The sequence below is a fragment of the Macaca mulatta genome, chromosome 1, assembly GCF_049350105.2.
Source record: "Macaca mulatta isolate MMU2019108-1 chromosome 1, T2T-MMU8v2.0, whole genome shotgun sequence".
NCBI lineage: Eukaryota > Metazoa > Chordata > Mammalia > Primates > Cercopithecidae > Macaca > Macaca mulatta.
In genome coordinates, this window is record NC_133406.1 from 117083061 (window position 1) to 117105341 (window position 22281).

Sequence of the window (22281 nt, forward strand, 5' to 3'; positions counted from 1 at the left end):
CGGTAGAACTAAAACAAACTAGCGTGGGGATTTGAAGCCAAAACCTTCAAGTTTTTATTGAATCTTAAAACCATCAACTTCCAAATGTCTACATTTGTGTTTACACCACACAAGTCTCCCCTCTATCATGGCATTTGTCGAAAAGGAGGGTAGATGTTTGTTTTTCGCACCTTTACTTTGGGGAATTGTAAAATCAGGAAGATAATAAGAAACAACTGTTAGAAATCAGTAACTAAAAATGCTTATGAATATTTTCACCAAAATAATGACCAGTGTTTGTGAGGTCAATAGATTCAGGATTACCAAATAAATTCTTTCATTATATTGTAAGAAGTACACAATTGAAATAGACCAGTAGCACTTTAACGTTAATCTTCTTAAGATTATGCAACATCATATACAATTTTCAAATCCCTTAAGGGAGATCAGAAACTACTGAAATATAAGAGATTTTTGTCACCTCTGAAATTGTGAAGAATATGTTTTTATTTTTTTCAGCTTTTCTACCAAGTAAATAAAGCTTCCATTTAGGCATTTTACTAATTTTTAGATGTGTTTTGAAAGAAAAGTCTTAAGTTATATATTAAAGTGAAAATGTGAATCTTTAAATGGATACAAGTAAGAAAAACTAATGTTATATGAATCTTCCATTCTTATCAATTTAAATGTTCATATCTTACAGAAAACGTGGAAACCATGCTAATGAAAATCCTGTAAATCCTGTAAATTACTGATATTTGAAAATTCACCTCCAATCTCCCATGTCACTTGGTTTTTATTTTTCCTACCTATAATTTAGACTGCAGTATAGAAGACTTTTTCCCCCATTTTCTGTGCTTTTTTAAGAAAGAAGGAGATAAAGACTTGTCTATGAAATTTGTGCCTTTTTATTTTTATTTTTTATTTTTTTTATTTTTTTGAAATTTGTGCCTTTTTAAACAATAGTCAATTTGTAAGCAATATATGGAAAGAATCTGCATCCTTTTGATGATTTATACTTGGACACATAACTTTTTGAGGGAGGAGGAAAATACCTACTTGACAGCTTACTAATTCACTCCATTTTCCATAAAATGTAATTGATGTCAGTGGCAGTGATATTTTATACATTGAGTGATAAGATATGGAACATAAACATTTTGAACAAAATAATTATTACATATTTAAAGGGTGCTGTGATGGTCCTGAAGTTAGACAGCATGCTTCCTTCCTGAAGAAAACCACACAAGCCATTTTAAATGTCTCCAAATTAAGAACTTCTTTTGTATCCCCACACCTCTAAAATTAGGACTGAAACCAATGATAAAATCCAAACTCTCGCTTTGTAACTCATCCAGTATAAACCCAGAGTTACTTGTTTTGTTGTAGGCAAGTGACAGCAAATCCAGAATATGAAGTGCCTGCTTATTTTTAATTTAGGGTATAAATAAACTATAATAACAAGAAATATTTTCAATAGTAAAGACATTAAAAAATAAATCATGACATCCTTCAAATATGAATGATTACATTAACTTAAAATCTTCAACCTGAAAAATTTGTTTTCACTGGGTCCAAGAAATCAGTGCTTTAAGGATAGAAAACAGGAAGTCAAAAAATGCAGTATTGGTCAGGCAGGTGGCTCACTCCTGTAATCCCAGCACTTTGAAAGCCAAGGCGAGGCCAATCGCTTGAGTCCAGAAGTTCAAGACCAGCCTAGGCAATATGATGAAACCCTGTCTGTACAAAAAAAATACAAAAAATTAGTTGGGCATGGTGGCCGGCGCCTGCAGTCCCAGCTACTTGGGACGATGAGATGGGAGGATCACCTGAACCCAGGAGGTTGAGGTTACAGTGTGCCACTGCACTGCAGCTTGGGTGACAGAGTGAGACCCTGTCTCCAAAAAAAAAAAAGAAAAGAAAAAGCATTATTTACATTTGCACATTTTATTTCGGCTTGTAAATATGTAAGTTAAATAATCAGGAATGATTTAAATAATTACATGTACTTCAGCTTTCTCCAAAGTGTGTACTATTTAGAGGTTTAACTACCCATTTTGTGTTTAATCTACACTTGATCTTAGCCAAAAGGCGAGAAGCAATTTTGTGTTTAATCAAAATCATGATTTTCCCCCATCAGAACTCAAGGTTTCAACACAAAACAAAGAATATGTAAATAAGCTTCAGTATAATTATAATAACAATATGGCCAACTCTTAGTTATTTTAGATTATTAATTCTCTATTTACCATAATCCTTGTTGCTTCATGTTAACACTTCTCTCATAAGCCATGGATAGGAAGGAAGTAAAGATGAAATTCAATGAAACTGAAGTTAATTAGATTTCCTACTTGATAACAATTGAAAAAAATATTTGCATAAAGAATGGCAGTATTGGCCAGCCACAGTGGTTCATGCCTGTAATCCTAGCACTTTGGGAGACTAAGGCAGGAGGATTGCTTGAGCCCAGGAGTTCGAGATCAACCTGGGAAACATAGCTAAACCTTGTCTCTACACAAAATTTAAAAATTAGCTAGGCATAGTGGGTGCATCTGTGGTCCTAGCTACTCGAGATGCGTGGTAGTAGGATTGCTTGAGCCCTGGAAGTCGAGGCTGCAGTGAGCCATGTTCATGCTACTGCACTCCAGCCTGGGCAACAGAGTGGGACCCTGAAAGAAAGAAAGAAAGAAAGAAAGAGAGAGAAAGAGAGAAAGAAAGAAAGAGAGAAAAGAAAGAAAGAAAGGATTGCTTGTATCATACAACCAGTATTTGTGCAGTGTTCTTAACCTCTCTAACCATTGCCTCATCAGATAAATGGTAATAACATAACCTACCTCGTGAATTTGTGACAATTAAATGAAATAATGTGCAAAAAAGTATTTTACACAGTGCATGGTGCATGGTAAATGCTCAATAAATATCAGCTTTGATTATTAGAAATAAAAAGATAAACATGTTTTAGTTTATTTTTCACTTACGGTTATATGTATTTCCCATTGACAAGAAAATGTAAACATAGATCAATTTCAGCAAATGTAATCTATGGTTTCTAAATATAATTTCCATTAAGACTTGATCTTGTATTACTATACAATAATAGAAATACTAATGGGAAGATTTGACCTACTCCATCATAATTTGTAAAACATGCAATTTTTATGAAGAAAAAACTTAAGAAAAATATGCTTCAAATGATTTCAGAGGCTTAGTGTCTATGCAGCCTCAAATCAAACAGAATTTGTTAAATTTTCATCACAGTTCACTAACTGTGATGTGTTGAGCTTTACGGTAGCAAAAACATGTAATAGCTTTAAATCATTAAGTAAAAATTAGCTGCATGAAGAGTTCTGTCTGCACATTCAGTAATTTCAGTGATTTCACCTTTCTGAGTAGGTAAATTGATAATAGCCACAGTGAGAATATTATAGCTGACTTGGCTCGTAGCATGACTACCAACCGGCTATCAAATCCTGTGCAGACTCCTTTAAAATAACGATCCTGAATTCACACTTTTGATTACAAATAAGTTCACCATTTGTAGCATTTTGAGATGACCAAAGAAGCTGGATTTCTGTATGACAACCACTCCACAGCAAGAAACATTTCTCGTTTTTTTCTTTGAGACCGGGTCTTGCTCTGTCACCCAGGCTGGAGTGCAGTGGTGCCATCTCGGCTCACTGCAACCTCTGCCTCGGTTCCAGTGATTATCATGCCTCAGCCTCCTGAGTAGCTGGCACTACAGGCGCCTGCCACCAAACCCGGCTAATTTTTGTATTTTTAGTACAGACAGCGTTTCACCATGTTGGCCAGGCTGGTCTTGAACTCCTGGCCTCAACTGATCTGCTTGCCTTGGCCTCCCAAAGTGCTGGGATTATAGGCATGAGCCACCATGCCTGGCCTAGAACCATTTCTATCTGCAGAAACTACAGGTAATATTCTCAGAGACCTGAGTAACTGAAAATTTAGTTAAATAAGATCTTTGCATTCCCAAGGATGAAATGATCTAGTCTGAGTGAATTTTTTGGTGATTTGAGCTTGTTATAAATATAAGTCAGGGCCACCCTTGGTGGTCACGCCTGTAAGCCCAGCACTTTGGGAGGCTGAGATGGGTGTATCACTTGAGGTCAGGAGTTTGAGACCAGCCTGATCAACATGGTAAAACCCATCTCTACTAAAAATACACAATTAGCTGGGAGTGGTGGTGCACCCCTGTAATCCCAGCTACTTGGGAGGCTGAGGCAGGAGAATTGCTTGAACCCAGGAGGTGAAGGTTGCAGTGAGCTGAGATTGCGCCATTGCAGTCCAGCTCGGGCGACAAGAGTGAAACTCTGTCTTAGAAAAAAAAAAGAAAAGAAAAAAAGAAACAAAATGTATATCAGGTTTCTCCCTTCGCTTTTTAATCAGTTCTAGACCATTGTATAGATTAGCAGCTTACAAAATGTAGACTGTGCACTATGGTAGTTTTGTAAGTTGCTCTGATATATAAAATAGAATGTGCTTTTGTTTAAGAGAGATTCCTAACTAACATGGGTAGAAAAGAACTGTTGCTCAGAGTAAGACATAACTTCTTGGGCAAAAGATTAGAAAAGGGAATTTGCTGAAAATGAAATAAATGATTAGTAAATGCGAAGAGATACTTAATGGTAATCTAAAAATTGCAAATTAAAGTCACAATGGAATTACCGTTTCATATCCAAAAATTAAAATGTCTGCTAATACCAAGTGTTGGTGAAAACGTAGAAAAACACTTCATATGTTGGTAGTAGAAGTGTAAAAATTGATATAACATTTTGGAGAGCAATGTGGACATTAAAAAGCTAAAGATGTACTATACATACTCTTGTGCTCAAAAATTCTTCCACTTGGTATATATCACTCTTGCTTCCATGGAAACTCCCAAAGAAGCTTCCTTTCTTTGATCTGTGAATGGGCCATATGTGCAAAGTGGCCCCCAAATGCTGAAGGAGCTGAGAAGGCAAAGAAGGAGGCAGACAGACCCAGTTTGTCAGCTTTGAGTGATTTATTAGGCGAATTTACAGACAGAAATATGGTCCTGGGCAGCTGCATGACAGGTAGATCTCTGCATCGAAACCTCCCAGACCCAGGGCTTATATCTTAGGGAAAGTATATGTGCTCTGGAAGGAGTATGTAGGTGGCTATGGGCATCACAGCCTATGATTTCTGCAACAGCATCAAGTGTGGTTTAGGTGGAAACTTACAGTGAATAGAGGTTCTTGCATAAAGACTAATACATCATTTAGACATTCTGGAGGCATTCCCAGACTTGGGGTTAGTCAGAAGTTACATGGCAGATTAGCATTTAAAATAAAGTCACTCTTGTCCCCACACTTGTTATTAGGCTAGGAGTAGCCAAGCAGGTCTTGGGGCAGCCAGAGCCCCGGGCAGGTCACTGCTGGCTATGAACAGCCCCCCTTTTCTTTTTTTACCTGTATGCTTTTCCAAGATTTCCTGTGGGCGGTCATGAAAGGAATTGGAAATCATTGCCCTAGAGAACTCTCACATATATGTGAGACACATATAAGAATGTTCTTAACAGTATTGCTGATAATAGCAAAAAAGTTGAAAACAACCTAAAAGATCATCAACAGAAGAATAAATAAATAAATCATGGTATGATTTTATAACAAAATACTGTATTCATATTTAGCAGTTAAGATGAATAAACCAGAGTTAAGGGCATCCATATGGTTGAATCTAAAAAAGATGGTAGGTGTATAGAAACAACATACACAGTCCTTGTCGAGTATGATATTATTTGTATAACGTCTGAAAACATGCAAAAATAATATTATATTGCTTAGGGCTACAAACCTATAGATAGGTGTATGAAGAAATGCTACATGTGACTGGGCACAGTGGCTTACGCCTGTAATCCTAGCACTTTGCAAGCCAAGGCGAGAGGATTGCTGGAGGCTGGAAGTTTGAGACCAGCCAGGGCAACACAGGGAGACACCATCTCTACGAAAAAAATTTTTTTTTTTTTTAAATCAGCCGGGTGCGATGAGCTTGAGGCTGCAGTGAGCCATGATCGTTCCACTGCACCCCAGCATGGGCGACAGCAAGACCCTGTCTGGAAAAAAAAAAAAAAGAAAAGAAAAGAAAAAGAAAAATCCAGAATGATAACCAAATTAAATTAGTGGTTATTTCTAGCATGGGAGCAAGAGGGATGCCACTGGGAACCAGAGCACAGGTACTTCTATAATGCTGATGCTTCATTTATTTTTGTTTGTTTGTTTTGTTTTTTTTTTGAGATGGAGTCGCGCTCTGTTGCCCAGGCTGGAGTGCAGTGGAGCAATCTCGGCTCATTGCAAGCTCCGTCTCCCGGATTCATGCCATTCTCCTGCCTCAGCCTCCAGAGTAGCTGGGACTACAAGCGCCCGCCACCACGCCTGGCTAATTTTTTTTTTTTTTTTTTTTTTTTTTTAGTAGAGACTGGGTTTCACGGTGTTTGCCAGGATGGTCTCCATCTCCTGACCTCATGATCCACCGGCCTCGGCCTCCCAAAGTGCTGTGATTACAGGCGTGAGCCCGTGCCCCGCCGCTTCATTTCTTAAGATGGGTGGAGGGTATGTGGATATTCCTCATATTTAATAATAGCTTTTTGCCTGTCTTACTGCAGAATAAATATTTAATCTGACTTTACTGGTGGAAAGTCAACCTTCAGCCTCAGCTTTGGGCAGAATTAATTGCTGGATAAACTGTAACCTTCATTCCTTCAGTAAATACCTATTACACATCTTCTATGTCAGATGCTATATTAGTTTGGTAGGGCTGCAATAATGAAGTACCCCCAGACTCAGTAGCTTAAACAATAGAAACCTATTTCCTCAATAGTTCTGGTGGCTAGACGTCTAAGGTCAAGTGTCAAAAGTTGGTTTCTTCTGAGGTCTCTCGTAGATGGCTGTCTTCTCCTGTGTCTTCACATGGTCTCTATGTGGTGTCTGTGTCCTAATCTCTTCTTATAAGGACACCAATCATATTAGAGTAGGGCCCACCCCAATGACCTCATTTAACCTTAATTACCTCTTTAAAGACCCTTTCTCCAAATGCAACCCCATACTGAGATACTGAAGGTCAGGACTTCAACACAGGAATTTTGGGGGGACACAGTTCATCACCTAACATACTGATTGGTGAATAAATCCTTCAGCCCTAGATGTCACCTAATAGCCTAAAAATATGTGAGATGAGGCGTTGAAATCTCATTGAAGGAGTCACACTGATGTTACTTGTATTTTCTCTTTTATATCCCAATATTAAGTAAGAACATATGGCCCTACTTCTACCCTTGATTTTTTTTCTCTTTTAAACTATCTTCTATTTCATGAAATGGTTGAAATGACTAAAAGTATACTAAATCAAAAGACTGTTGGGTTTTTTTGTTTGTTTTGCAATGGCAAACAGATGTAATGGATCGTGTAATTCATATTGGTCTGAACCCTTCCAACTTTTAGCTGAATATTTTGTATTTACATTGTTATTAAGATTTATGTTTTTAAAAAATTTTTAAATATTTTTTCTTTTTTTTTCCCACTCTTTGCAGAGCAAGGCTACTCCATAGGCAGTGTGCCCAGAGTAGCTGAGTTTTATGTTTATTTTAATGAACATATTAGTAAATGTTTATCTTCCCTACTTAGACTGGGCATTAAAGAAAGAATATGATGGTAGCTCACGCCTGTAATCCCATCACTTTAAGAGGATGAGGCGGGCGGATCACTTGAGGTCGGGAGTTCAAGACCCAGCCTGACCAACATGGTAAAACCCCATCTCTACTAAAAATACAAAATTAGCCGGGTATGGTGGCGCATGCCTGAAATCCCAGCTACTTGGGAGGCTGAGGCAGGAGAATTCCTTGAATCTGGGAGAAAGAGGATGCAGTAAGCTGAGATCGCGCCATTGCACTCCAGCCTGGGCAACAGGAGTGAAATTCTGTCTCAAAGAAAAAAAAAAAAAAAAAGGAATATGAAAAGTGGCAGGGCATGGTGGCTCATGCCTGTAATCCCAGGACTTTGGGAGGCAGAGGTGGGTGGATCATGAGGTCAGGAGTTCAAGACCAGCCTGGCCAAGATGGTGAAACCCTGTCTCTACTAAAAACTACAAAAATTAGCCAGGCATAGTGGCAGGTGCCTGTAATCCCAGCTACTCAGGAGGCTGAGGCAGGAGAATCGCTTGAACCTGGGGGGCAGAGGTTGCAGTGAGCTGAGATCATACCACTGTACTCCAGCCTGGGCAACAGAGTAAGACTCTGTCTCAAAAAAAAAAAAAAGGAAGAAAGTATGTATTTGCATTCAGTACTTAATATGTCAGTATTCTTAAAAAATGTCTAATACATATTTACTTTAAAAAACAGATTTGGTACATTTTGTAAGAAAATTATAAAATAAGAAAATTTATTGCAAAAGAAATATTTTTTCCTAACTAGACACTAACAGACAAACATAAAGAATACCTAAAATACCTTTTATACTGCATATTTTATTGTGCTTTCTCTTCTAAAGTGAGATTGAAAGGCTGTCTAATGAAATACCAAGTTACTTAAACCACCAATTTGGAGATTAATGTGGTATGACATATCTTATTGTTTATTTCCTTAAAACTCAACGTGTTCGGGAAATGTTGATCAAACTTTAATGTGCATATACAAATCTCCTGGGGATTCATCACATGTGGATCTTGCTAAAATGCAGATTTTTTAGTCAATGGATCTGGGATGAGGTCTTATTATATCATGTATTTTTATTTATTTAATTTATTTACTTATTTTTATTTTTCGAGACAGGGTCACCCAGTTTCAAAAAATAAACAACCTGTCACCCAGGCTGGAGTGCAGTGGCACAATCATGACTCAGCTTACTGCAACCTCAACCTCCTGGCCTCAGGTGACCCTCCTACCTCAACCTCCTGAGTAGCTATAACTACAGGGGTGTGCTACCATGCCCAGTTAATTTTTGTATTCTTTTGTAGAGACAGGATTTTGCCATGTTGCCCAGGCTGATCTCGAACTCCTGGACTTAAGTGATAGGCCCCGCCTTGGCCTCCCAAAGTGCTGGGATTAAAGGCACCAGCCTATATCCTGTGTTTTTAACTAGCTTAGGATGATGTTGGTGCTGGTGTTCCATGGACCACATTTTGAGTAGCAAAGCAGTAGAGGGTCAAGATTATTGGGAGCTGAGAGAATACAATGAGATTGAGTAGTTTTTGTTCTCTTCCCGTTGAGCTTTAATACTATTCTTTACCCCTAAACCTTCTGTCCCACGATTCTTCATCCAATTCTATTAGTATTTGCCCCTTAAAATGGGCTCGTAATTATGCTCCAAGGGCATTTGGGCAGTGCTTTCACTTGTCATACTTTTCTGTTTTAGGCTTGATTCAGACCTTTTGAGTTAAGCTGTAATGTTAGCTAAACATTTCTGTTTATTCATACTTATTGCCTTAACACAGTCATATATCTACCTTCTTAGAGTAAGGATTACTGAGTCTACATGTTTAAAACATTATGATAATGAAAAGGACTTTATTGGACAAATCCTAACAGAATGCTGTTTCACTGTATATAATGTCTTAGAGTATCAAGACGCAGAACTTCAGAATCATGGGCAATAATTTTACTTCATGATTAAAAACTAATCAACATGACGTCTAAGAGAAAAGACTGAATCCTTTCATTTTGAAATAGTTGTTCTTACTACTCATAAATACAAGATTATTGTGTATTGTCATCATCCAATCTCATTATAGAAGCAGGTAGCATCTGGAGAAGACAGTTGACCCATGGAGAACTATTCTTAGCTCCTCTGCCAGTGACACTAGTCAACTCATGGAGAACTTACCAATTTGGCCTCTCTGAGAATAAAGAGGAAGATAAATTAATAAGGTTTGAATTATAGATTTTAAGAAAATTGTTACTTTTTCAACTTATTTTGAAATTTAAAACTTACAGAAAAGTTGCAAAAATAGAGTTCCCATATACTCTTTACCGAACTTCCTTCAATATTAACTTCTTATATAACCATAGTACAAAGACCAAAACCAGGAAATTATCATTGGTAAAATACTATTAACTAAATCACACTTTCTAAGCATACTGGTCAGTTGTTTCGTAGAATATCCCTCAGTATGGGTTTATCTAATATTTTCTCATTAATAGATTGAGGTTGTGCATTTTTGGCAGAAATATAAAAAAAGTGATGTAGCCTTCTCAATATCATGGCATACATAATGTCGATATATCTTATCATTGGTGATATTAACTTTGATCACTTGGTTTACATGGTGTCTGCGGGCTTTCTCCACTGTAAAATTACTATTTTTCTCCTTGTAATTAACATATGTCATGTGGAGAGATGTGTTGAAGCTATGAAAATATTCTGTTTCTCATCATATTTTGCCTCCTAATTTTAGCTGTAATCCATTGATGGTTCTTGCCCTTGCCTGCAACAATTGGTGTTTAACTAACGGTGATTATTTTCTTCATTCCTTCAATATGTATTAATTGGAATTTTCTGTAAAGAAGACCTGTCCTATCTTCCCCTATTTATTTATTTATTCGTCATTTATTTGTGTCAGTTATAGACTCATGGATATTTAAGAAAATTGTCCTTTTTAGGTATTAGGAAAATTATAATATAGAGGTTAAGAGTGCAGGCTCTAGAATCAATGAGCCTGGATTTGATTCTGTGTGTACTAGCTACATAACTTGGCAAGTTATGTAACTTCTCTGTGCCTCAGTTTCCTCATTTGTAAATGGAGAAAATAACGCCTACCTCAGATTGATGTGAGAATTGAGATGATACAAGTAGTCTTTAGCCTAGCTGTAATTAATTTTTCATAGCAAGTATTTTATACTGTGCTGTTTTACTCTTTATAAGTTTCCCCATCAACAAATGGAATATAAAAATATTTATCACATGCTTGCCTCCCCCCAGAATTATTACAATTCATGAGAGATGAATTTTAAAATAACTTATAATGTTAAGGACATACAGAATAAGTTTTATTCCTTAAAAAAGATCAAGCTAGATTAATTGCTAAGATCCCTTTTATTATCATTATTCTGTTTTTGGGCTGCTCTTGGTGTTAGATATGTAGATGACCATCAATGTGACTGAATTATTTTTAACATCTTAGATGATGTTTTAAGAGAACAGGCAAGCCATATGAAGTAAGTACTAGAAAATTCGTATTCCTGTAACTCCTTAAATTTCATTAGTGGTAAAGGAGTCATGAGTATAATAGTTTTTTCTTATTTATTTATTTATTTAAACTTTTATTTTAGGTTCAGGGGTGCATGTGCAGGTTTGTTACACAGGTAAACTCATGTCACAGGGGTTTGTTGTACACATTATTTAGCCACCTGGGTACTAAGCCTAGTACCCAAGAGTTATTTTTCCTGCTCCTCTCCCTTCTCCCACCCTCCACCCTCAGGTAGGCCCCAGTGTCTGTTGTTTCCTTCTTCGTGTTAATTAGTTCTCATCATTTAGCTTCTACTTATAAGTGAGAACATGCAGTATTTGGCTTTCTGTTCCTGCATTAGTTTGCTAAGGATAATAGCCTCCAGCTCCATCCATGTACCTGCAAAAGACATGATCCCCTTCTTTTTTATGGCTGCATAGTATTCCATGGTGTATACATACATTTTCTTTATCCAGTCTGTCATTGATGGGCATTTAGGTTGATTCCATGTCTTTGCTATTGTGCACAGTGCTGCAATGAGCATTCGTGTGCATGTGTCTTTATGGTAGAATAATTTATATTCCTCTGGGTATATACCCAATAATGGGATTGCTGGGTCGAATGGTAGTTCTGCTTTTAGCCCTGTGAGGAATTGCCATACTGCTTTCCACAATGGTTGAACTAATTTACACTCCACCGACAGTGCAGAAATATTCCCTTTTCTCTGCAACCTCATCAGCATCTGTTATTTTTTGACTTTTCTTTTGTTATGAGTTTTTAAATTAAGTTCTTCTTAAGAAATTTAGAACATGAGGCCGAGCACGGTGGCTCATGCCTGTAATCCTAGCACTTTGGGAGGCCAAGGCGGGCGGATCACGAGGTCGGGAGATGGAGACCATCCTGACTAACACGGTGAAACCCCGTCTCTACTAAAAATTACAAAAAATTAGCTGGTCGTGGCGGCGGGCACCTATAGTCCCAGCTACTCGGGAGACTAAGGCAGGAGAATGGCGTGAACCTGGGAACCGAGCTTGCCATGAGCTGAGATCGCGCCACTGCACTCCAGCCTGGACGACAGAGCAAGACTCCGTATCAAAAAAAAAAAAAAAAAAAAGATTTAGAACACCAATTTGTGAGGATAAATTCCATTTGTTGGGGCAAACACAAATCACAGGTAGCCCTGGAACTGAGGAATAGCTTTGATTTTGATTAAAATCCGGGAGTCCACAGCTATTTGATCAATCTTGTGCTGCTCTGTAATCTTGTATTTCTCTTTTTCTGTGTGCAAGATCTCACCTGCCTGGTGTCTGGGCAATGTCTTTTTTTTTTAAATTTTTTTATGAGACTGAGTTTCCCGCTTGTCACCCAGGCAGTGGCACGCTGTTGGCTCACAGCAACTTCCGCCTCCTGAGTTCAAGCGATTCTCCTGCCTCAGCCTACCAAGTAGCTGGGATTACAGGCCCATGCCACCACACCCGGCTAATTTTTGTATTTTTAGTAGAGACGGGATTTCACCATGTTGGCTAGGCTGTTCTTGAACTCCTGACCTCAAGTGATTTGCCCGCTTTGGCCTCCCAACATGCTGGGATTACAGGCGTGAGTCACCATGCCCGGCCTGCAGCTTCTTCTTGAAGTAAGTATCAGTAAGACGTTTTCGGATTTTTACATTGCTGATATCAATTTTGGTTCAGGTGGCAATGACAAATTTCTGGTGTGTTCTTCGTAGAGGAACTTGATTGAGGACCAGAGGTCCAGTCACAAGTAACCAGCCACTAGCCAGCTGTTTCAGGAAAATCACCCTTTTGCCCCTGTAGCGTCCAGTGAGGATGATCAGAATGGTCTTGGGAGTGATGCTGGCTCACAGTTTTCTCACGTGCTGACTGAAGAGTTTTTTTTTCCTTGACTCAACAGCTTTGAAGGCACATCTTCAGTAAGATAATACGTGGGCATTTTGCAAAGTTTAACCACCTAAGTACCACTGTTCTTGCCACCACCAACTGGTTTTGTAAGACTTGCAAGAAATTTCTCCTTTTGCTTTTCAACCTTGGATTTCACAGCTGAGTACTTCCTCTTGTACGTGGCCTTTCTGGAATACATAGCAGATGGAGAATATCTGCCAATCCCTCTGACAATGACAGGATTTTGACTGCAATGGGGCTTCCCATTCTTGGGCTTCTTAGCCTTGAGGTTACCCTTTTTCACCTTGCCACCAGCATCAGACTTCTTGGCTTTGGGTTTCTTCTCTTTAGTATCTGGCTTCTGAACTTGTTCACCCTCCATCTTGTAAGATGGGAAAGAGCTGACTTTTTAGTAATGGCCATTTTGACTGGTGTAAGATGGTATCTCATTGTGGTTTTGATTTTCATTTCTCTAATGATCAGTGATATTGAGCTTTTTTTCATATGTCTGTTGGCTGCATATATGTCTTCTTTTGAAAAGTGTCTCTTCAGCCAGGCGTGGTGGCTCATGCCTGTAATCCTAGCACTTTGGGAGGCCGAGGCAGGCGAATCACCTGAGGTCGAGAGTTCGAGACCAGCCTGACCAACATGGAGAAACCTCGTCTCTACTAAAAATAAAAAATTAGCCGGGAGTGGTGGCACATGCCTGTAATCCCAGCTACTTGGGAGGCTCCAGCAGGAGAATCGATTGAACCCAGGAGGCAGAGGTTGCCCAGTGAGCCGAGAGTGTGCCACTGCACTCCAGCCTAGGTGACAAGAGGGAAACTCAGTCTCAAAAGAAAAAAAAAAGAAAAAAAAAAAGAAGGGAAAAGAAAAAGAAAAGAAAAGTGTCTGTTCATTTCCTTTGCCCACTTTTTAATGGGGTAGTTTGTTTTCTCCTGTAAATTTGTTTAAGTTCCTTATAGATGCTGGGTATTAGACCTTTGTCAGATGCATAGTTTGCAAATATTTTCTCCCATTCTGTAGATTGTTTACTCTGTTGATAGTTTATTTTGCTGTGCAAAAGCTCTTAAGTTTAATTAGATCCCATTTGTCAATTTTTTGCGATTGCTTTTAGCGTCTTTGTCATGAAATATTTTCCTGTTCCTAAGTCCAGGATAATATTGCCTAGGTTGTCTTCCAGGCTTTTGGTAGTTTTGAGTTTTACATTGAAGTATTTAATCCATCTTTAGTTGATTTTTGTATATCATGTAAGGAAGGAGTCCAGTTTCAATCTTCTGCATATGGTTAGCCAATTATCCCAGCACCATGTATTGACTAGAGAGTCTTTTCTCTATTGCTTGTTTTTGTCAGCTTTGTTGAAGATCAGATGGTCGTAGGTGTGTGGCCTTATTTCTGGACTCTCTATTCTGTTCCATTGGTCTATGTGCCTGTTTTTGTACGAGTACCATGCTTGTAGCCCGGTAGTATAGTTTGAAGTCAGGTAACCTGATGCCTCCAGCTTTGTTCTTTTTGCCTGGGCTATTTGGGCTCTTTTTTAGTTCCATATGAATTTTAGAATAGTTTTTTCTAATTCTGTGAAGAATGTTATTGGTAGTTTGATAGGAATAGCATTGGCCGGGCGTGGTGGCTCAAGCCTGTAATCCCAGCACGTTGGGAGGCCGAGACGGGCAGATCACGAGGTCAGGAGATCGAGACCATCCTGGCTAACACAATGAAACCCCGTCTCCACTAAAAATACAAAAAAATTAGCCGGGCGTGGTGGCGGCGCCTGTAGTCCCAGCTACTCGGGAGGCTGAGGCAGGAGAATGGCGGGAACCCGGGAGGCGGAGCTTGCAGTGAGCCGAGATCGCGCCACTGCACTCCAGCCTGGGCGACAGAGCGAGACTCCGCCTCAAAAAAAAAAAAAAAAAGGAATAGCATTTAATCTGTAAATTGCTTTGGACAATATGACCATTTTAATATTGGTTCTTCCTATCCATGAGCATGGGATGCTTTTCCATTTGTTTGTGGCTTCTCTGATTTCTTTGAGCAGTATTTTGTAATTCTCATTGTAGAGATCTTTCACCTCCCTGGTTAGCTGTATTCCTAGGTATTTTATTTTTTTGGTGGTAATCGTGAATGAGAGTGCCTTTCTGATTTGGCTCTCAGCTTGACTATTGTTGGTGCATAGGGGTGCTAGTTTTTTGTACATTGATTTTGTATCCTGCAGCTTTGCTGAAGTTGTTTATCAGCTGAAGGAGCTTATGAGCCAAGACTCTGGGGTTTTCTACATATAGAATCATGTCATCTGCAAACAGAGGTAGTTTGACTTCCTCTCTTCCTATTCAGATGTGCTTTATTTCTTTCTCTTGCTTTATTGCTCTGGCCAGGACTTCCAATACTATGTTGAATAGGAGTAGTGAGAGAGGGCATCCTGTCTTGTGCCAATTTCCAAGGGGGATGCTTCCAGCTTTTGCCCATTCAGTATGATGTTGGCTGTGGGTCTGTCATAGATGGCTCTTATTATTTTGAGGTATGTTCCTTTAATGCGTAGTTTACTGAGAGTTTTTAACATGAAGAGAGCAGAATATTTTTCTATTGAAATAATTCTTTTAGAAATGGCTCATTCCTGATATGTCAAGCATTTAATCAAGATCACTGTTTTTCTTAACTAGAAAGAATGTTTAATATTGTAAAAGTAAAGCATAAACTTTTTTATTTACATGTCTTTCCATTTGAAGCAAATAAAATGTCTTTAATGTAGGACACTATTATTTAAGATTATTCTCTTAATAATAGTAGAAATAATAACAACTATCTTTCATTAAGCTTTTACTATGTGCTGAGACTTTTACAGATATCTGAATTAACCTTTGCGACTTTCCTTTAAGGTAGATATTACTTTTATATTCCAGATAAACTGAGGTTCAAAGAAGTTGAATAACTTCCTTAAGGTGGAAGCAGATGGAAAGAAACATACTTTTTAGTGAGGATTTCACCATATATTTTTGTACACATCCTTTTTATATGTCTTGTTTTAGAAACTAGATTGTTACTTCTTTAAGGATAGAGAATGGTTTTTTCCATCCTTTTCACCTAGTATTGTGTACCGCACACAGAAGATACCCAATAAATATTTAATGTTGGTGATACTTACTACGGAGCAAACCGCTACAATGACATGTTAAATAAAGTACAGAGTTTTACATGGACAGAACAAAAAAAGAGAGCAATAAACTTATCTAGGTGATTCATGTCAATAATTTCATTGAATGATATGGAATAAATTTTGAGAAAAATATCATGGAATTTCCAAATTTCTAGATAAATTACAGAGATGTAGACATGACTTTCTTGTGCTCTTGTAACAAATGACATGACATTTGTTGGTGGTGGTGGTTTTTTTTTTCTTTTTTTTTTGAGACAAAGTCTAGCTTCTATTGCCCAGGCTGGAGTGCAATGGCGCAATCTCGGTTCACTGCAACCTCTGCTTCCTGGATTCAAGCAATTCTCTTGCCTCAGCCACCTGAGTAGCTGGGATTATAGGCTCCTGCCACCATGCCCAGCTAATTTTTGTGTTTTTAGTAGAGACAGGGTTTCACCATGTTACCTAGGCTGGTCTTGAATTCCTAACTTCAGTTGATCCACCCTCCTTAGCCTCCCAAAGTGCTGGAATTACAGGCATGAGCCACTGCACCTGGTTGTTTTTTTTGTTTGTTTGTTTGTTTGTTTGTTTTAAGGACTATCTGCCAGCAGTGATTAAAGACAGGATCAATTTCACAGAACTGTTGATTAAGAATTTACTTGAGAAAGCATGTTTTTACAAAGTTTTAAATTTGGGTTTGTATTTTTTCAGCCGTCAGACAGAGGGCACCCTTGAATCACCAAGAACAGGCTTTGTAACATTGGGAGCTGGCACACTGAGTCATTGTTACATGAATGAGGGAAAATGCATTGTTTTGGCCAAAATAGATTGCAAAATGCTTGTTTAGTGTTGGATTTAGTCTGTTTATGGCTTTAAATTTATTAAGTCATTGCATGAGTTTACTATTACATTATATTTTCATTTCTTAAGGACGATAAAAATAATTGCTCTAAGATTCAAATCAACAAGCATTCTGACTTGGAAGATTTGTTGAATTAATATGAAGTCACATCTAAAGTTTGCAAGGTGGGAATCTGATTATAATTTCCATTCATGTCTGACTGCAATTGACAGTAGTGTATCTGTCACTATGAATATATATATGTGTTAGGCCATGTGCTAAGTACTTTCTGTGCATTTTTCTCACAACTCAAAGACATAAGTAGTAGTGCTATCTTCTTTTAATTGTTTAAATTTTATTCATTTATTTCTTTTATTTTATTTATTTTTACTTGATTTCCTGGGATATGAGAGATAAATATTTATTTTTAATTGACAAAAATTGTAATATTTATCATGTGAAATGTGCTTTTTTTTGAGACAGTTCTCCCTGGATTGCCCAGGCTGGTGTACAGTGGCATAATCATGGCTCACTGCAGCCTTGACCTCCCTGGTTCAAGTGACCCTCCAGCCTCCTGAGTAGCTGGGACTACTGGCACGTAACACCATGCCTAGAGAATTTTTTAAAATTTTTTGTACAGATGGGTGTGTCACTGTGCTGCCCAGGCTGGTCTCGAACTCCTGGACTCATGCTACCTTCCTGCCTCAGCCTCACGAAGTGCTGGGATGACAGGAATGAGCCACTACACCTGGCCTCATGTACAACATATTTTGAAACAATAACTTCTCTTTTTTAAAAATGAGAAAATAGGGCTGGGCACGGTGGCTCATTCCTGTCATTCCAGCACTTGGGAAGCAAAGGCGGGTGGATCACTTGAGCCCAGTAGTTTGAGACCAGCCTGAGCACATGGTAAAACCCCGTCTCTACAAAAAAAATACAGAAATTAGCTGCGTGGTGGTGTGCACCTGTGGTCCTAGCTACTTGGGAGGCTGAGGCAGGAGGATTGCTTGAGCCCAAGAGGTTAAGCCTGTAATCACCCTGTCTCAAAAAAAAAAAAAAAAAAAAAAAAAAAAAAAAAAAAAAAAAGAAAAGAAAGAGAGAAAAAGAAAATAAAAGCTTAGAGACATTAAGATAATGTCCCCTAATAAGTGACAAAACTGAGATCTGTTCGTGGCACAAAATATACAAGTAATAGTGAATTGCAGTTTTTTCTGCTTCAATTTTCAGTTATTATTAAAAGTATGTAGCAACATCCTGACTAACCACAATTTAATTTAGGAATAATATTGGGAAGTTAGACTTTATTTTATTTCCTGGCGATACAGTAGTTTCAACTCAGATATATGGAATAATTTTATTCCTGGTCAAGAGAACATTCAAATTTAGAGAGTAGCATGAGAGAATGAAAAGAACATTGAATTGAGAACCAGGTAACCTGATTTATAGTGTGTTTTACTACTGCTATCTAGAAAAGCTTCAGAACTGATTTAAGTTTACTAGACCTCTGAATAGACTGGGCATGGTGGCTCACATCTGTAATCCCAGTACTTTGGGAGGCTGAGGCAGACAGATCACTTGAGGTTAGGAGTTCGAGACCAGTCTGGCTAACATGGTGAAACCCTGTCTCTACTGAAAAAAAAAAATACAAAAATTAGGCGGGTGTGGTGGCGGGTGCCTGTAATCCTAGTCACTCAGGAGGCGGAGGCAGGAGAATTGCTTGAACCAGTGAGGCAGAGGTTGCAGTGAGTTGAGATCATGCCACTGCACTCCAGCCTGGGAGAGTGAGACTGTCTCAAAAAATAATTTTTTAAAAATAAAACAAGAAAATAAACTAGGAAACTTCAGTTATTAATCTGTGAGTTTTATGTTTTGCACATGGAAATCATTCTCTTTGTTTACATCCACATACTGTGTATGTCTTGTTTAATTTCTGGAAGTAGTATGTTAATACAAATTTTTTTTAAGAGTCAAGGTCTTATGCTCTTCCCCAGGCTGGTGTGCAGTGGTACAATCATAGCTCACTGCAGCCTTGAACTCCTGAGCTCAAGCAATCTTTTCACTGTGCTGTTTATTTATTTGTTTTGTGTAGAGACGGGGTCTCACTATTTTGCCCAGGCTCGTCTTGAATTCCTGTCCTCAAGCAGGATATCCTCCTGCCTCAGCCTCCCAAAGTTCTGCGATTACGGGTATGAGCCACTACACCCAGCCTTATTAATATAAATGTAATAATATTATGTCTCCGTGTTAGCACTGGTATGAAACCCCCCAAATGGTGTTACATCCAGAGTCATTTGTCTTTGACATTTCTTAGGAAATGTTTCTCCTTTCTGTCGATGAATGGGTTCCTACGGATAGCTTGTTCATTCTTTCTTTAATTTTGGTTAAAGCATTTCCGAAAGTGGGAGGATACATCTCCTTTCTTTAACTTCTGGTGGAAGGGTGTGGAATTTATAAAATTTTTGAGGGAAGAATGCATAAATGTAGGGGCAGAGTATTTATATTAACATTACCTTGTTTTCTTCTGTGGGATATTTAGAAACTATTTTTTTTTTTTCTGGAAGTAGTGATAGCATCAAGGCTTAAGGTAGGAAAGAAGTAAAGAGAATGATTGTGTAGTTGTTATGTGAATGTTTTCTTGAATGCTACTATTTTTAATTAAGATGTTTAAATTAAATGAAGTTATTTTTATTTTTTCCTTTTTTTTTTGATACGTTATTTTTTTTTTTTCTGGAAGTAGTGATGGCATCAAGGCTTAAGGTAGGAAAGAAGTAAAGAGAATGATTGTGTAGTTGTTATGTGAATGTTTACTTGAATGCTGCTATTTTTAATTAAGATGTTTAAATTAAATGAAGTTATTTTTATTTTTTCCTTTTTTTTTTTTTTTGATACGTAGTCTCGCTGTGTCACCAGGCTGGAGTGCAGTGGTGCGATCTAGGCTTACCACAACCTCCGCCTCCTGGGTTCAAGTGATTTTCCTGCTTCAGCCTCCCGAGTAGCTGGGACTACAGGAATGTGCCACCATGCCCAGCTAATTTTTGTATTTTTAGTAGAGATGGGGTTTCACCACGTTGGCCAGGATGGTCTTGATCTCTTGACCTTGTGATCCACCTGCCTCGGCCTCCCAAGGTGCTAGGATTACAGGCATGAGCCACCACGCCTGGCCTGAAGTTATTTTTCTATACAGTTCTTAGAGGAAGTGTTTGGGTCACCTACATAGGCATGTAGTTCTCGACACTGGTTACTAGAGAATTTATAGAGGATGTTCATATATTCAACAAGTATTTGTTGAATACCTACTATGTGCTAGCCATGGAAATATAGGATTTAAAAAAACAGACAAAAATCCCTAATCTGTCTTATAATCTAGGGAGCACAATCAGACGGTAAACAAAATAAGCAAAATATATACTAATCATGTGGTGGTAAGTTCTATAGAGCAAAAACAAGTTTAAAGAAGGAGGTTGGGGGGGTCTTGAGATGCATAAGTTTTGCAGTTATAAATGAGGTGGTTAGGAGATCATTTGCTGAAAAATGAACACTGGGCAAAAACCTGAAGGATGTTTGGAATAAGATACACGGAATCTAGATGAAAATTTTTTAGATAAAGGAAAGAGCAATTGCTAAATCCCTGAGGTGAGAGTGGGCTGTTCATAAAACAGCAAAGCACTGGCCAGGGTAGCTGGAACTGAGTCATTGAGAGTGGAAGATGGAAAATGGGGAATAGTTGGTGTAGGACCCAGTTGTAAGGATATTGACTTTTTTTTTTTCCAAGACATAATCTTGCTCTGTCGCCCAGGCTAGAGTGCAGTGGCGTGATCTTGGCTCACTGCAACCTCTGCCTCCCGGGTTCAAGCAATTCTCCTGCCTCAGCCTCCCAAGTAGCTGGGACTACAGGCGCCCGCCACTATGCCCAGTTAATTTTTGTATTTTTAGTAGAGATGGAGTTTTGCCATGTTAGCCAGGTTGGTCTTGAACTCCTGACCTCAAGTGATCCACCCATCTCAGCCTCCCAAAGTGCTGGGATTACAGGCGTAAGCCACCATGCCCAGCCTAGGATATTGACTTTTATTTTGAATAAGAATGCCACTGGAGGCCGGACATGGTGGCTCACACCTGTAATCCCAGCACTTTGGGAGGCTGAGGCGGGTGGATCACGAGGTCGGGAGATCGAGACCATCCTGGCCAACATGGTGAAACCCCGTCTCTACTAAAAAAAAAAAAAAAAAAAAGGATGCCACTGGAGAGCTTTGAGGAAAGGATCAGTCTGGCTACTGAGTTGAGAATTAATCATAGAGGGCAAAGGCAAAAGAGGTGAGGTTAGTTAGGAGCCTTTACAACAACCCAGATGAGAGATGGGAGGTTTTAGCTAGGGAGATGGAGATGTTGAGGAAGTAGCTGGACTTGGGATTGTGACAATGGACTGCGGGAAAAGCAGGTTTTGTGGGGAAGATTGCATTTGTCCCTTCAACTTCAGTTATGTAGATTACCCATATGCCACACAACTGCAACTTTGTAACAGCCAATTTTTAGCTTCTTCCTTATCTAAGCCATCCTGTAGGCCATAGGAATTAAACCTAGGTTGGATCAAGGAAAAGTGAATGCAAGATCCATACAAAACTATTTGGATATTTGCCTTTGTATTTTATTGTTTTGAAATTATTTTTAATGCTTCAATAAACTCTTAATAGAACTACAAGCAATATAACTATTTCCTCTGCTTTGTTAGAAATGTTTTTGTAGGCCGGGCGCGGTGGCTCAAGCCTGTAATCCCAGCACTTTGGGAGGCCGAGACGGGCGGATCACGAGGTCAGGAGATCGAGACCATCCTGGCTAACACCGTGAAACCCCGTCTCTACTAAAAATACAAAAAACTAGCCGGGCGAGGTGGCGGGCGCCTGTAGTCCCAGCTACTCCGAAGGCTGAGGCAGGAGAATGGCGTAAACCCGGGAGGCGGAGCTTGCAGTGAGCTGAGATCCGGCCACTGCACTCCAGCCAGGGCTACAGAGCAAGACTCCGTCTCAAAAAAAAAAAAAAAAAAAAAAAAAGAAATGTTTTTGTAATCATGTTAATTATATTACTTTTAACTATATAAGGCTTGTGTCTCTTTTTTATAAATTGATGTTTATATCCTTTGTAAGATAAATATAAAGCCTTTTTGTTCATATGAGGATGTGCTGTAAGATTGCAGGGAGTATAAAAATTGGCAGTGGAGTAGATGACTTGTATTATTAGTCTGATCTTAA

At 38.7% G+C, this 22281-nt stretch overlaps 2 protein-coding genes and 1 pseudogene across 4 annotated transcripts in view; 1 reads left to right on the forward strand and 2 right to left on the reverse strand.

The window, feature by feature from the left end:
• Positions 1–22281, reverse strand: part of PLEKHO1 (pleckstrin homology domain containing O1) — a 154518-nt gene that overhangs the window by 96986 nt on the left and 35251 nt on the right. The gene's annotated exons all lie outside the window — the stretch shown is intronic.
• OTUD7B (OTU deubiquitinase 7B) overlaps positions 1–22281 on the forward strand; it is a 135874-nt gene that overhangs the window by 710 nt on the left and 112883 nt on the right. For all 3 annotated transcript variants that reach the window (XM_077970379.1, XM_077970329.1, XM_077970426.1), the window contains exon 2: positions 19128–19224. The gene's annotated coding sequence lies outside the window, so the exon portion shown is untranslated. The remainder of the gene's footprint in view (positions 1–19127; positions 19225–22281) is intronic.
• Positions 12184–13546, reverse strand: LOC715146 (large ribosomal subunit protein eL6-like; annotated as a pseudogene).